Below are 15,791 nucleotides of genomic sequence, written 5' to 3'. Positions count from 1 at the left end.
ATGAGTTTGAAGTTAACATGAGGCTTTTTTAGTGACTATGTTCTGAGAATACTGTTGCTGCTGTTAGAGCTGCAGCTGCTCCTTTTATTTGCGACTGTAAGTGGAAATCACCAAATACCTCATCAGCTAGGTTTAAAGACCTAATGGAAAAGCAAAATGTGAATGAGTTTGTTCTTGCTATATTGGCTTCCACCTTATCAGGACTTGCTTTTCCTCTCTGAAGAATAACTGAGTAATTGTTACTGGCAGCGAAATGGGAAGGGCTACCACTATGACTAATTAACAGAGAGGCTTTATATCATCTAAATAGGATCTGTTGTGACAATCCATTATTTACCATACCAACGCATATATGCTGAGCTTAAGCATAAAGTCAAAGTATGGTTATAAAGCTCTGTCCTTCTCTCTTCTATTTTACATCTGGTAAATGCAGATATTTCTTCCACATTTTTGTTGAAACTAAATCCTTATGTATGACACCTTGGAGCTTCCCAGGGGGCTCAGTGGTAAAGAATCCACCTGCCAATGCAGGAGACACACGTTTAACCCCTGGGTCAGGAAGATTCCCTTGGAGGAGTCAATGGCAACCCACTCTAGTATTCTTGCTGGGAGAATTCCATGGAGAGTGGAAAAGTTGGCTTAAAACTCAACATTCAGAAAGCTAAGATCATGGCATCCAGTTCCATCACTTCAAGGCAAATAAATGGGGAAACAAGGAAACAGTTACAAACTTTCTTTTATTGGGCTCCAAAATCACTGCAGATGGTGACTGCAGCCATGAAATTAAAAGATACTTACTCCTTTGAAGAAAATTTATAACTGACCTAGACAGCATATTAAAAGGCAGAGACATTACTTTGTCAACAAAGGTCTATCTAGTCAAAGCTTTAGTTTTTCCAGTAGCCATGTATGGATGTGAGAATAGGACTATAAAGAAAGCTGAGCACTGAAGAATTGATGCTTTTGAACTGTGATGTTGGAGAAGACTCTTGAGAGTTGCTTGGACTGCAAGGAGTTCCAACTAGTCCATAGTAAAGGAAATCAGTCCTAAATATTCATTGGAAGGACTGATGCTGAAACTGAAACTCCAATCCTTTGGCCACCTGATGCAAAGAACTGACTCACTGGAAAAGACCCTGATGCTGGGGAAGATTGAAGGCAGGAGGAGAAGGGGGCGACAGAGGATGAGATGGTTGGATGGCATCACCGACTCAATGGACATGAGTTTGAGTAAACTCTGGAAGTTGGTGATGGACAGGGAGGCCTCGTGTGGTGCAGTCCATGAGGTCACAAAAAGTCAGACATGACTGAGCAACTGAAATGAACTGAACTGATGTAATCTCTCTTCCAAGGAAGGAATTTTTATCCTGCCAAGGCCATACTGGTCTCCTCATATAAGGAACTGTGTAAGCCAAAAAGACAAGTGAGAGGAGACATGGGTTCTGTATCAGTTTAAGGAATGGTGCTAGCTGGGTCTTGTCTATGGCTTGGAGATGAACAACAAAGAAGCAAGTATATATTGGAAATGGAAGGTTGTTAGGCTTCCAGCTTTATTTGGCTCCCTTTATTTTTGCTGAGTAAATTATATTTCTTTCAAAATATCAACATATCAATATTATTATTTTTGTTAACACATGCATTTGTTTAAGGCTTCTCAGGAGGCACTAGTGGTAAAGAATCTGCCTGCCAATGCAGGACACATAACAGATGCAGGTTTGATGCCTGGGTTGGGAAGATCCCCTGGAGGAGGGCATAACAACCCCACTCCAGTATCCTTATCCAGAGAACCCCATGGACAGAGAAGGCTCACAGGCTACAGTCCATGGTGTAACATTTATTTGTTTATTAAATTGTTTGTTATGGATACTGCAAATGTTTTTGTGTCTATTCAAATACCACAGCTCCATGGTGCTCCATGGAGCACCTCATTTATAGTACCTCTTATTATTACCTATTGGATGAGTGCATGCGTGCTAAGTCACTTTAGTCATGTCCAACTCTGTGTGACCCTAGGGACTGTACCCTTTCAGGTTCCTTTGCCCATGGGCTTCTCCAGGCAAGAATACTGGAATGGATTGTTATGCCTTTCTCCAGGGGACCTTCCCAGCCTAGAGACTGAACCTGCATCTCTCTTGTATCATGCATTGGCAGGTGGGTTCTTTACCACTAGAGCCACCTAGGAAGCCTACCTACTACATATGTTCAGTTAAATTCTACTTATTCTTAAGATTTTAGCTCAATCACATTTTTACATCTAAATATTATGCATCTTTGTTCATTTCCACTGCCTAGAACTTTGGTAGTTAATTGCTTACATATGTAAATATAAAAGTGACATCTAAATCTTTATCCTGGAGAAGGAAATGGCAACCCACTCCAGTATTCTTACCTGGAAAATCTCATGGACAGAGGAGCCTGGTGGGCTACAGTCCATGGGGTTGCAAAGAGTCGGACATGACTGAGTGACTAACCCATGTAAAATAAATTAATTGACATTGAATTAATTGACATTTCTTTTGAGGGAAATTATAACAGTGGAGAAAAATGTAAAACACTCACATAAATATAACCCAACATAAGACTGAAAAAAAAATTAAGTACATGGTGCTTTGGGATGACAGGAGTGAAGTTTAGAATTCGGTTTGATGACTACTAGAAAAGACTTTGAATAGAAAACCTGTGTCTTGAATGTATTCCAACTTTTCCAGCTACCACATACATCCTTGCTGTACCAATGAGATTCTCTCTGGTGCAGAAACATATTCATTTTTTTCTTTTTTCCATCTTAAGACAATTATCCCAAGTACCACACCAGAAGCTTACTTACTTTGGGTATGAAAATAAGACCTTGTCCACTCTGATAAAAGATAGATGAAAGGAATGATCTTGGATAAAAGTAAATTGTGTGGGAAGGAAGTGAGTTGAGACAGTTTCTACATCATTATCTTTTCTTCTCTGATAGAATACAGTGATGTTTATCCTTGAAAGTCATGAGGGAGAGGTTCAGGGGAACACTAAAGATTTGTAGTATCTTCTGAGAAGACTATGAAAAAAGATCACTGGGTTATATGGAAAAATTTACAGATGAAGACCAGATGGTTGCAAGTATAATGTGCTTTTTATGAAGATTAATCTAAATGCCTATATGATTGTTTTCTCCAGATTAGATAAGATCAGATCAGTCGCTCAGTCGTGTCCGACTCTTCGCGACCCCATGAATCGCAGCACGCCAGGCCTCCCTGTCCATCACCAACTCCCAGAGTTCACTCAGACTCACATCCACCGAGTCAGTGATGCCATCCAGCCATCTCATCCTCTGTCGTCCCCTTCTCCTCCTGCCCCCAATCCCTCCCAGCATCAGAGTCTTTTCCAATGAGTCAACTCTTCGCATGAGGTGGCCAAAGTACTGGAGTTTCAGCTTTAGCATCATTCCTTCCAAAGAACACCCAGGGCTGATCTCCTTCAGAATGGACTGGTTGGATCTCCTTGCAGTCCAAGGGACTCTCAAGAGTCTTCTCCAACACCACAGTTCAAAAGCATCAATTCTTCAGCACTCAGCCTTCTTCACAGTCCAACTCTCATATCCATACATGACCACAGGAAAAACCATAGCCTTGACTAGACAAACTATTATACTATATTGGATAAAATCTTCCAAACAATTTAAATAGTTAGAGAAATTTATTTTATTTCTAACTTCATTGAGATTTGGGTGGTGGTGTTTAATATGGCTCTTGCATTTTACTATAGAAATTAAATCTTTAAGTTTGATATAGTTAATCCATTCTAGGCAACATTTAATAAGTTCATCTTTTTTAAAAGTATAAATGACTATACTAGATAATTATGCATTATGTAATATATGCTAGTATTTAGGTAGCATATATTATGATTTTCTCATGACACATGAATAAACTGAACTGTGATAAATAAAAATCTTAATGTAAAATCGTTCCTCTATTTCTAGGTTGAAACCTAATTGGCCTTGGACTATGTTCATCACTCTTGACTTCATTAACAGTGATCTTCTGTGGAATTTCTCCACTTGTATTTATAACATGGGTCTATATTTTCTTTTTTCCTCTTAGTATTATTTGTCAGTTTAGTTGATTTAAGCCTCTGTTTAAACCTACTCTAACCCAATGAATTGTATTCTGGCCATATTAATTATACTTAAAATTATTTTGTGTCTTTATCTCCTATAATTTTCTTGTTGAACTTTGACATGTTTCATCTATAAGACCATTAGGCTTTTTGTCATTATTGATTAGGTTTTTTTATTTCTTCAGGGAAATTAGTCTGTATTCCTACCTTTTATTGAGAAAACTGTACCAATTTCCAGATGTTTATATGAGAATAAATGCTATTTTATGACTTATCAAAAGCATTTATCCAAAGTTGTAATACTCTGCTTTAGATGATGTATTCCCTTTGAATTTGAGGTTTATTACATTTATAATTTACAATGTTATATATGTATGTTTTCTCTTGATGTTCTTTGTCTGCCAAAACAGGCTTGTAGGACTTTTACTATATTTTTAAACAAAATATGTGCATCTGATATCTGATATTTCTACTGGTATTTTCCTAAGCTAGTTATTCTTACTACTAAAATTATTTTTTTCTCTAATTTTTAAAGTACTTGAGTTGAAAGTTTATTTGTATCTAGTACAACTTAAAGCTATGAAAGCTTCTCAGAATACAGCTTATTCTACATTAAAAAAGTTTAAATCTATAAATAACCAATAATCTATGTCTCCATTTCTTTTCTAAAGGTTAGTTGTTCTTATAGGAATATGTTCATTTTAATTTTGTTTTGCTAGTATCAAGTTTTATTATGTTGGTGCTGCTACTGCTGCTGCTGCTGCTGCTAGTTTGCTTCAGTCGTGTCCGACTCTGTGTGACCCCATAGACAGCAGCCCACCAGGCTCCCCCGTCTCCGGGATTCTCCAGGCAAGAACACTGGAGTGGGTTGCCATTTCCTTCTCCGATATTGGTGCTAGATGAACCTATTTAATTAGATTTGTACTTAGACAAGTAAAGGTGTATGTGCACATAGAGGGAGTCGGCTAATCAATTTTGATACTATTTTATATGCATTTGAGAGTTGTTATATTCCTATTTACAGGAGACTATATATTTCAATTCATGTCATATTTCTTGTTTCCTTTCCATCTTTTGATGTGGAAGTTTTATTTTTATTCCACTAGTGGTTCTAAGAACATTTCTATTTCAATATCAAAATATAAAGATTCAACTATAAATGTGCTTACATCTACTCCTATAAAAAATAAAATATCTTTATCATACTTCAACTTTTCTCCCACCATACTAAAAGCAATTTATGGTATTATTGTTAATGTGACACTTAGAACTTGATTGGATTACACTGTATATTACAAATTAGTGTATCAAACATTATAGAGAGATAAAGTGCTGTTAAAAGCAATAGCATTTATTATGATTTGAAAGTGAAAGTTGCTCAGTCATGTCCAACTCTTTGCAGCCCCAAGGACTATTCATTCCATGGAATTCTCCAGGCCAGAATACCAGAGTGGATGGCCTTTCCCTTCTTCAGGGAATCTTCCCAATCCAGGGATCAAACCCAGGTCTCCCGCATTGCAGACAGATTCTTTTTTTCTTTTTTTTTTCCTAAAGGTCAAATGTTATTTTTTTTTTAATTTAATTTAATTTAATTTTTATTTTTTAAACTTTACATAATTGTATTAGTTTTGCCAAATATCAAAATGAATCTGCCACAGGTATACATGTTTTCCCCATCCTGAACCTTCCTCCCTCCTCCTTCCCCATACCATCCCTCTGGGTCGTCCCAGTGCACTAGCCCCAAGCATCCAGTATCATGCATCGAACCTGGTCTGGCATCTCATTTCATACATGATATTTCTTTACCAGTTTTACCACAAGGGAAGCCCAAGTGAAAGCCCCTTAGTCCTATATGACTTTTTGTGACCCCATGGACTATGCAGTCCATGGAATTCTCCAGGTCAGAATGTTATCACTTAGAATACTATTTAAGCACATGCCTGCTTATAATACAATACCTTATTTAATCCTCATGATAATCCAATAAGCTAATTATTGTTAACTTCTTTCTTAAAATGTAAGTAAGTAAGGAAAGAAGTATGGTAAAGGGACAGGATTGCACAGTTGGTATGAGTCAGAACTGGAATATGAATGGATAGGGGTATTCTTTATTAAATATGCTATTAATCATATTGCTACAACACACCATGATATAGTATTTAATAACAGATTCTAAAAGTGTAGCTGGTCATTTATTTCTCCTGCATATTAAATCTCTTTATCAAGAAGCATATTTTTGGCCATGGCTCCTAAAAAGGTATAAGCTATAAGTTTTTGTATTAAGCTACAGATGCAGATAAGGGGAGATTCCTTAAGTACTTAAATATTCAAGTCCAAAATCTAAATGTTGTGCCTTTGAGACTTGGCCTGCTGAAATGCAGAATTATTGCTGTAGCATCCTTATAGTGGTTTTATATGCTAATTGAGAGATAACAAGCAGCAAGCCTGGTTTAGTTTAGTAGTCTTTAGTAAGCAAATCTAGTCGAATCTAGTTTAGTAGTCTTTAGTAGTCTAAACTAGTTAGTCACTCAATCTGTCCAACTCTGTGACCCCATGGAGCGTAGCCCACCAGGCTCCTCTGTCCATGGAATTTTCCAGGCAAGAATACGGAAAGGTTGCCATTCCCTTCTGCAGGGATTCTTCCTGGCCCAGTGATTGAATCCAGATCTCCTGCACTGCAGACAGATTCTTTACCATCTGAGCCACCAGGGAAGCCCAACCTGATAAAGATACAAGTGGGTAAATCTCTCTCCTCAGTGCCTCATTTATTTTAGGCACATTTTGGAGGGCAACAACCTATCAGTTCAGAAGACTACTAAACTGAGACTTGCTACTTGTTATCTCTCAATTAGCATACAAAAACAGCTTATAATGGTTCTAAAGTAGTAAGCTTACTCCTTGGAAGGAAAGTTATGACCAAACTAGATAGCATATTCAAAAGCAGAGACATTACTTTGCCAACAAAGGCCCATCTAGTCAAGGCTCTGGTTTTTCCAGTGGTCATGTATGGATGTGAGAGTTGGACTGTGAAGAAAGCTGAGCGCCGAAGAATTGATGCTTTTGAACTGTGGTGTTGCAGAAGACTCTTGAGAGTCCCTTGGACTGCAAGGAGATCCAACCAGTCCATTCTGAGAGAGATCATCTCTGGCTTTTCTTTGGAAGGAATGATGCTAAAGCTGAAACTCCAGTACTTTGGCCACCTCATGTGGAGAGTTGACTCATTGGAAAAGACTCTGATGCTGGGAGGGATTGGGGTCAGGAGGAGAAGGGGACGACAGGGGATGAGAAGCCTGGATGGCATCACTGACTCGATGGATGTGAGTCTGAGTGAACTCTGGGAGTTGGTGATGGACAGGGAGGCCTGGTGTGCTGTGATTCATGGGGTTGCAAAGAGTCAGACACGACTGAGCAACTGAAAGGAACTGAACTGAACTGAACTGAAAGTAGTAAGTTACTATACTGCTGCTGCTAAGTCGCTTCAGTCATGTCCGACTCTGTGCGACCCCATAGACAGCAGCCCACTAGGCTCCTCTGTCCCCGGGATTCTCCAGGCAAGAATACTGGAGTGGGTTGCCATTTCCTTCTCCAATGCATGAAAGTGAAAAGTGAAAGGGAAGTCGCTCAGTTGTGCCTGACTCTTAGCGACCCCATGGACTGCAGCCTACCAGGCTCCTCCATCCATGGGATTTTCCAGGCAAGAGTACTGGAGTAGGGTGCCATTGCCTTGTCCGAAGTTACTATACAGTAGAAGACTATTAACAACTTGGAAGTCAACTAAATTTATTGTGATATGCTATCAAACACATCACAGTAACCTTCAAACTGAACCCAGTTTTTGTGGCTGCCTATCTCAAATTTATTCTCATTCAGTTTTCCTTAGACTGGAATGCGCCTCAAGTAGTCTGTTTTAGAGAAGTTGTATGGGTGGCAAACAGTCAGAGACTTGGCAAAAAATATCTTTCTTTCATCTTTACACATGAAACATATTAACAAGGTTTATCACACTGAGGTATTGGTCCTCTGACCAAGAATATAAATTACTGAGTCACTTTGCTATACACTTGAAACTAACACAACACTATAAATTATCTATACCTTAATAAAAAATAGTTTATTCTGTTCATGACATGTTGAAATGATAATATTTTATATATGTTAAATGCAACATTGTTAAATTGCAAAAAAAAAAAAAATTAATGCTATCTCAGAAAAAAAAAAAAATTCTGATGATCTGCCCTGAAGGTAAGCCCTTTTCTGCTTTCCAATAATATAATTCTGGTTTTTTGTTATTAATTTTTATTGGGGTAGAGATGCTTTACAATATTGTGTTAGTTTCTGCTGTATGGCAAAGTGAATCAGCTATACATTTAATACATTTATACACATATCTTTTTTTTATATTTCTTTCTCATTTAGTTCACCATAGAGCATAGAGTCCCTTGTGCTATACAGTAGATTATAAATTCAGTTTTATTGTGAAAAAGATGAACTTATAAAATATCCACTCTCCATAAAGGACTTACTGCAGTTGCCATGTGTGTGTATCTTTCTAATATAACTTAAATTTTCCATCTTTATTTTAACTGAAGCATATAATGAAGAGTTTTAGTTTAAAATTAGCTAAATTTTTTTTCAGTGTATCTTCAGTCAGGTAAATGTTAACAAAGATCCTATGCTGAGGAAAACATGATGTGTAGGTCACATGTACATATCAGTCTAAGTATCATCGGAAAAAAAAAATTAAGTATTTTTAAATGAGATTTATTTAATAGAGGACATTGTTACACAGATAGTAGAAAGCTCAGAGGGTATAAAAGGGATGCTGAAGTTACCCAGAGATAACTGTAGCAAGAGGCTATATATGACCTTTAGGACTGAGAAACCAGAGGGAAGAGTGGGCTTGCCAGAACCTAGGGGTTTAGAGGACAGATCCTGTAGGTTCGTGCTTGGACTTATGGACAGGAATATCATGGGTTAGACATTCAGATCTATGAGGAGGGGCACCCAGAGCTGTAACTCTAGCTGCCAAGACCAAGGTGCTACTGGCAACTCTGAAGGGCCTCTTTGTGGTTGGTAGCAGAAGACCAAAAGACCAGAGGCTAGAGCTGGAGTTGGCTACTCTTTTTTGATGAGACACTGTCTGAAACTCAATGCAAGGAGGGAGTCATTTGTTTCAATTTCCCTGGCTCCCCTTGGCAGAACTTAACAGTAAACTAGCTGAGAAAGATATCTAAGAAATATAGTTTTTAAAATTCTAGACCCAGTAACTCTGTGCAGACTGTAGAAAAGTAGTGTTAGAGCTAAACTCCAATAATGGTCACCAGGGGCATAGTCAAGTTAGAAGAAAATGAAGAAAGTTCAGAAGTCACTATAGGCAAAACTGAAGAGACTTGGAGGATATTTATATAAGATATCTCCTGTTAGCTCAGATGGTAAAGAATCTGCCTGCAATGCAAAAGACCTTGGTTCAATCCCTGGGTCAAGAAGATCCCCTGGAGAAGGGCATCGCAAACCACTCCAGAATTCTTGCCTGGAGAATTCCAAGGACAGAGCATAGAGTTACAAAAAGTTGGACACAACTGAGTGGCCAAAACTTTGACTTTGAACCACAGCCACAGTGAAGGTCTATCCATTGAAGCCTCACAAGGTTACTGCCTCTCTAAACCAGACCAGTTCCCCCATTTTGTTAATAATATTAGTGCTACTTAATATTTCTTATGAACCTGCCTTGTTAGGACTGCTTACTCTCAGGAAGCAAGGTAAGCCACACTTTATAAAATACAAGTAAAACTAGAATAATTGGGAAGAAATAAGCCTTACAAGAGATATGTGTGTTTCAAGGATAACTTTAGATGTCCTACTAATTTCTAGCAATAATGTTGTTATTTTCACAGTTAAAATATAATATATATGTGTGTGTGCCTGTATGCTAAGTCACTTCAGTCATGTCCAACTCTTTGCAACCCCATGGACTGTAGCTGGCCAGCTTCCTCTGTCCATGGGTTTTCCCAGGCAAGAATACTGGAGTGGGTTGTCATTTCCTTCTTCAGAAGAATTTCCTGACCCAGGGATCAAACCCATGTCTCCTGTGTCTCCTGCATTGCAGTCAGATTATTTACTGCTGAGTCACTGCAAAGTCCAATACAGTGTATACCATTTAGACAATTCTTCCTATTAAATAAAAAAGGAAATAAAATATTGAATCTTTTAGAAACATTAAGGATAAACTTAGAGGGAATGTAAGAACTTAAGTAAGTGGTTCAAAAACCAGGTCACAAAACTGCATTCAGTATGCTCGACTGATAGGTAAGAAATCACTCAAGACTAGAACTCTTACTTTCTAGATTGTGAGCAGTATATACTAAGGTAGGGGGGAAAGAACAGTATTACAGTATTTTTTTGTTGTTTTCGCTTTTAGTGTGTTTTTTATTTTTGTTTTTTGTGTTTTATTTTTTGGTTTGGTGTTTTTTTGTTTGTTTTTCTTCCACACTGAAAAAAAAAGTTTCTGGTATAACTTCTGGTTAAAAAACAAAAACTTTATTCAGTGATTGAAGAAGGTAAAATTTTCCATGGAGCAAGAAGGCATGGTGTTCTCTTCATTTAACAAAGAAGCATCTATTTCATTGAATGGTTGCTGTCAGCTCCTAAATGCAGTAGACTACACTGTGCCTTTTTGTTTAGTCCCTGATCCCAGTTTATTTCGTTAACTGCTTATATTATAATAGATTTTTTTTCCATCTCCTATACTGGAGTATAAGCTATGTGAAGACAAATGTTCCATCTCACTTGTTTAAAACAGTCTCCTCTGAGCTCCCAGCAGAATGTCTAACATACTGAATAGTAAATATGTTTATTTAAAATAAACTATCTACTTGGGCCAATAGTATTTCTAAAATGCAGAAGTTATTATTATCATATAATTAGTGACTTTCCAATTCAATTATAATTTTATAAAAAACTAAAATTTGTACACAGTTCTATCAAAATTTATACAAGAAAAAAACAATTATACAAATTTAAAATTGTACACCAGAGAAGGCAATGGCACCCCACTAGAATACTCTTGCCTGGAGAATCCCATGGACGGAGGAGCCTGATGGGCTACAGTCCATGGGGTCGCTGAGAGTTGGACACGACTCAGCTATTTCACTTTCACTTTTCACTTTCATGCATTGGAGAAGGAAATGGCAACCCACTCCAGTGTTCTTGCCTGGAGAATCCCAGGGACGGTGGAGCCTGGTGGGCTACTGTCTATGCGGTCGCACAGAGTCGGACACGACTGAAGCGACTTAGCAGCAGCAGCAGCAGCAAAATTGTACACATGAACCTAACTATTAAGGACATTAGAAAAAAGAAATCAGAGAACATGCCAGGAAATAATAGTATTGTAAATGAAAATTTATGGGTAATTTTACAAAATAGAAAATTTTTTGTAAATGTAAATAATTTCTTATTGAAGAGGAGTAAATGTACCAGAAAAAAGGAGCATCTAAAGATTAAACTTTAGTGAATTGCTGTTGAGAACACAAGTTCAATTCAATAATTTTAAAACTCTGATCAGATCAGATCAGTTGCTCAGTCGTGTCCGACTCTTTGCGACCCCATGAATCACAGCACGCCAGGCCTCCCTGTCTATCATCAACTCCTGGAGTTCACCCAGACTCACATCCATCGAGTCAGTGATGCCATCCAGCCATCTCATCTTCTGTCATCCCCTTCTCTTCTTGCCCACAATCCCTCCCAGCATCAGAGTCTTTTCCAATGAGTCAACTCTTCACATGAGGTGGCCAAAGTACTGGAGTTTCAGCTTTAGCATCATTCCTTCCAAAGAAATCCCAGAGATGATCTCTCTCAGAATGGACTGGTTGGATCTCCTTGCAGTCCAAGGGGCTCTCAAGAGTCTTCTGCAACACCACAGTTCAAAAGCATCAATTCTTCAGCGCTCAGCCTTCTTCACAGTCCAACTCTCACATCCATACATGACCACAGAAAAAACCATAGCCTTGACTAGACGAACCTTTGTTGGCAAAGTAATGTCTCTGCTTTTGAATATGATATCTAGGTTGGTCATAACTTTCTTTCCAAGGAGTAAGCACCTTTTAATTTCATGGCTGCAGTCACCATATGTAGTGATTTTGGAGCCCAGAAAAATAAAGTCTTGACACTGTTTCCACTGTTTCCCCATCTATTTCCCATGAAGTGATAGGACTGGATGCCATGATCTTCGTTTTCTAAATGTTGAGCTTTAAGCCAACTTTTTCACTCTCCACTTTCACTTTCATCAAGAGGCTTTTGAGTTCCTCTTCACTTTCTGCCATAAGGGTGGTGTCATCTGCATATCTGAGGTTATTGATATTTCTCCCGGCAATCTTGATTCCAGCTTGTGTTTCTTCCAGTCCAGCGTTTCTCATGATGCATATAAGTTAAATAAGCAGGGTGACAATATACAGCCTTGACGAACTCCTTTTCCTATTTGGAACCAGTCTGTTGTTCCATGTCCAGTTCTAACTGTTGCTTCCTGACCTGCATACAAATTTCTCAAGAGGCAGTTCAGGTGGTCTGATATTCCCATCTCTTTCAGAAACAATCAATAGTCATTTGTTTTAGTTTTCTGCTGTTTGTTAGCATGGGGCCAAGCAATAGGACCAAAAATATGTAAATTGCAGTGATAGGAAAGCTGAAATATGGGGAACACCAGCAGTTCCAATAAATCCATCTAGACATCAGTGTACTTCTGCGATATACAAATGAGTCAATGAAGATCCTGTAGAAAGATTTGAAACTATGCTAATGCTTTCAGGTCCACGTGATATAATCTAAGGTTTCCAATTTCAATGAGTTAAGTATTGAAAGCTGGTGCAACTGTTGGTAACTGTATCATAACAGTCACTGATGGTGACTGTTTCATAAAATATAACTTTTTACCAGATATTCTTTGTGCAAGCAAATACTTATTGCCTAAAGTACAATATTTTGTGTAAGAAAATGGAAGATAAGCTACTGTTATCTGTTTTAAAGTTACCTACCAAAAAGTGTCATTTGAATGCTGAGGGCTTTTTATTTGGACAGGCTACCAAACAGATGGTTTGTAAATTCCAAATGGAGTTAGATATCATCACTAAAAGTTTTTAAAAATATTTTAACAGAAGCATATTTTTGCTTTATAGTGTTTTAATAATTTTGGCTGTATAACAAAGTGATTTAATTATACAATGTTGTTGTTATTGTTTAGGGACTAAGTTATGTCCAATCCTTTGTGACACCATGGACTGGAGCCCATCAGGTTCCTCTGCCTATGGGATTTTCCAGGCAAGAATACTAGAGTTGGTTGCCATTTTCTTCTCTGGAGGATCTTACCAACCCAGGGATAAAACTAGTGTCTCCTACATTGGAAGAAGGATTCTCTACCATTGAAGCACCTGGGAAGCCCTTTGTTATATATATATTACATATATAATATAATATATATAACTGATATATATATCAGTTCAGTTGAATCACTCAGTCATGTCTGATTTGTTGTGATCCTACAGACGGTAACACAACAGGCCACCCTGTACATCACCAACTCCCAGAGCTTACTCCATTCATGTCTGTTGAGTTGGTGATTCCATCCAACCATCTAATCCTCTGTCCTCTCCTTCTCCTCCTGCCTTCAAACAGCATCAGGGTTTTTTCCAATGAGTCAGTTCTTCGCAATAGGTGGCCAAAGTATTCGAGTTTCAACTTCAGAAGCAGTCCTTCCAATGAATATTCAGGACTGATTTCCTTTACAATGAACTTGTTAAATTTATTTGCAGTCCAAGGGACTCTCAAGAGTCCTCTCCAACACCACAATTCAAAAGCATCAATTCTTCAGTGCTCAGCTTTCTTTATAGTCCAACTCTCACATCCATACATGACTACTGGAAAAATCATAGCCTTGACTAGACAGACCTTTTTTTGACAAAGTAATGTCTCTGCTTTTTAATATGCTGTCTAGGTTGGTCAAAACTTTTCTTCCAAGGAACAAGCATCTTTTCACTTCATGGCTGCAGTCATCATCTGCAGTGATTTTGGAGCCCAAGAAAAACATCTGGCACTGTTTCCACTGTATCCACATCCATTTGCCATGAGGTGCTAGGCCCAGATGCCATGATCTTTGTTTTCTGAATGTTGAGTTGTAAGCCAACTTTATCATTCTCCTCTTTCACTTTCATCAAGAGGCTCTTTAGTTAGTCTTTGCTTTGTGCCATAAGGATAGTGTCATCTGCACATCTCAGGTTATTGGTATTTCTCTTGGAAAACTTGATTCCAAGTGTGCTTCATCCAGCCTGACTTTTGACATGAAGCATTCTGCGTGTAAGTTAAATAAGCAGGGTGACAATGTACAAACTTGAAGTAAAGGAGTACTTTAAGTAAAGTACTTGAAGTAAAGGAGTACTGGTTCCAATTTGGAACCAGTCTGTTGTTCCATGTCTAATTCTAACTGTTGCTTCTTGACCTGCATATAGATTTTTCAGGAGGCAGGTCAGGTGGTCTGGTATCCCCATATCTCTAAGAATTTTTCACAGTTTGTTGTGATCCACACAGTCAATGGGTTTGGCATAGTCAATAAAGCAGAAGTAGAACTTTTTCTGGAACTCCTTTGTTTTTTTGACAATCTGACGGATGTTGGCAATTTGATTTCTGGTTCGTCTGCCTTTTCTAAGTCCAGCTTGAACATCTGGAAGTTCATGGTTCATGTACTGTTGAAGCCTAGCTTGGAGAATTTTGAGCATTACTTTGCTAGCTTGTGAGATGAGTACAATTTTGCCGTATTTTGAACATTCTTTGGCATTGCCTTTCTATGTGATTGGAATGAAAACTGACCTTTTCCAGTCTTATAGCCACTGCTGAGTTTTCCAAGTTTGCTGGTATGTTGAGTGCAGAACTTTCACAGCATCATCTTTTAGGATTTGAAATAGCTCAACTGAAATAGCTCAATTCCATCACCTTCACTAGCTTTTATCGTAGTGATGCTTCCTAATGCCCACTTGACTTCACACTTCAGGATATCTAGCTCTAGGTGAGTGATCACACCATCATGGTTATCTGGGTCATGAAGATCTTTTTTGTAGAGTTCTGTGTATTCTTGCCACCTCTTCTTAAAAATTCTGCTTCTGTTAGGTCCATACCATTTCTGTCCTTTATTGTGCTCATCTTTGCATGAAATGTTCCCTTTGTATCTCTAATTTTCTTGAAGAGATATCTAAAGATCTTTCCCATTCTGTTGTTTTCCTCTGTTTCTTTGCGTTGATCACTGAGGAAGGCTTTCTTATCTCTCCTTGCTATTCTTTGGAACTCTTCATTCAAATAGGTAAAGCTTTCCTTTTCTCCTTTGCCTTTTGTGTCTTTTCTTTTCTCAGCTATTTGTAAGGCTGCCTCGGTCAATCATTTTGCCTTTTTGCTTTTCTTTTTCTTGGGGATGGTCTTGATCACTGCTTCATGTACAATGTAATGACCTCCATCCATAGTTCATCAGGCACTCTTTATGTCAGATCTAATCCCTTGAACTTATTTGTCCTTCCACCATATAATCGTAAAGGTATTGATTAGGTCATACCTGAATGGTCTAGTGGTTTTCCCTACTCTCTTCAATTTCAGTCTGAATTTGGCAGTAAGGAGTTCATGTTCTGAGCCACAGTCAGCTCCCAGTCTTGTTCTTG

This window comes from Bos javanicus, chromosome 6 (assembly GCF_032452875.1).
Source record: "Bos javanicus breed banteng chromosome 6, ARS-OSU_banteng_1.0, whole genome shotgun sequence".
In the NCBI taxonomy this organism is placed as follows: domain Eukaryota; kingdom Metazoa; phylum Chordata; class Mammalia; order Artiodactyla; family Bovidae; genus Bos; species Bos javanicus.
This window is presented reverse-complemented; position numbering follows the sequence as displayed.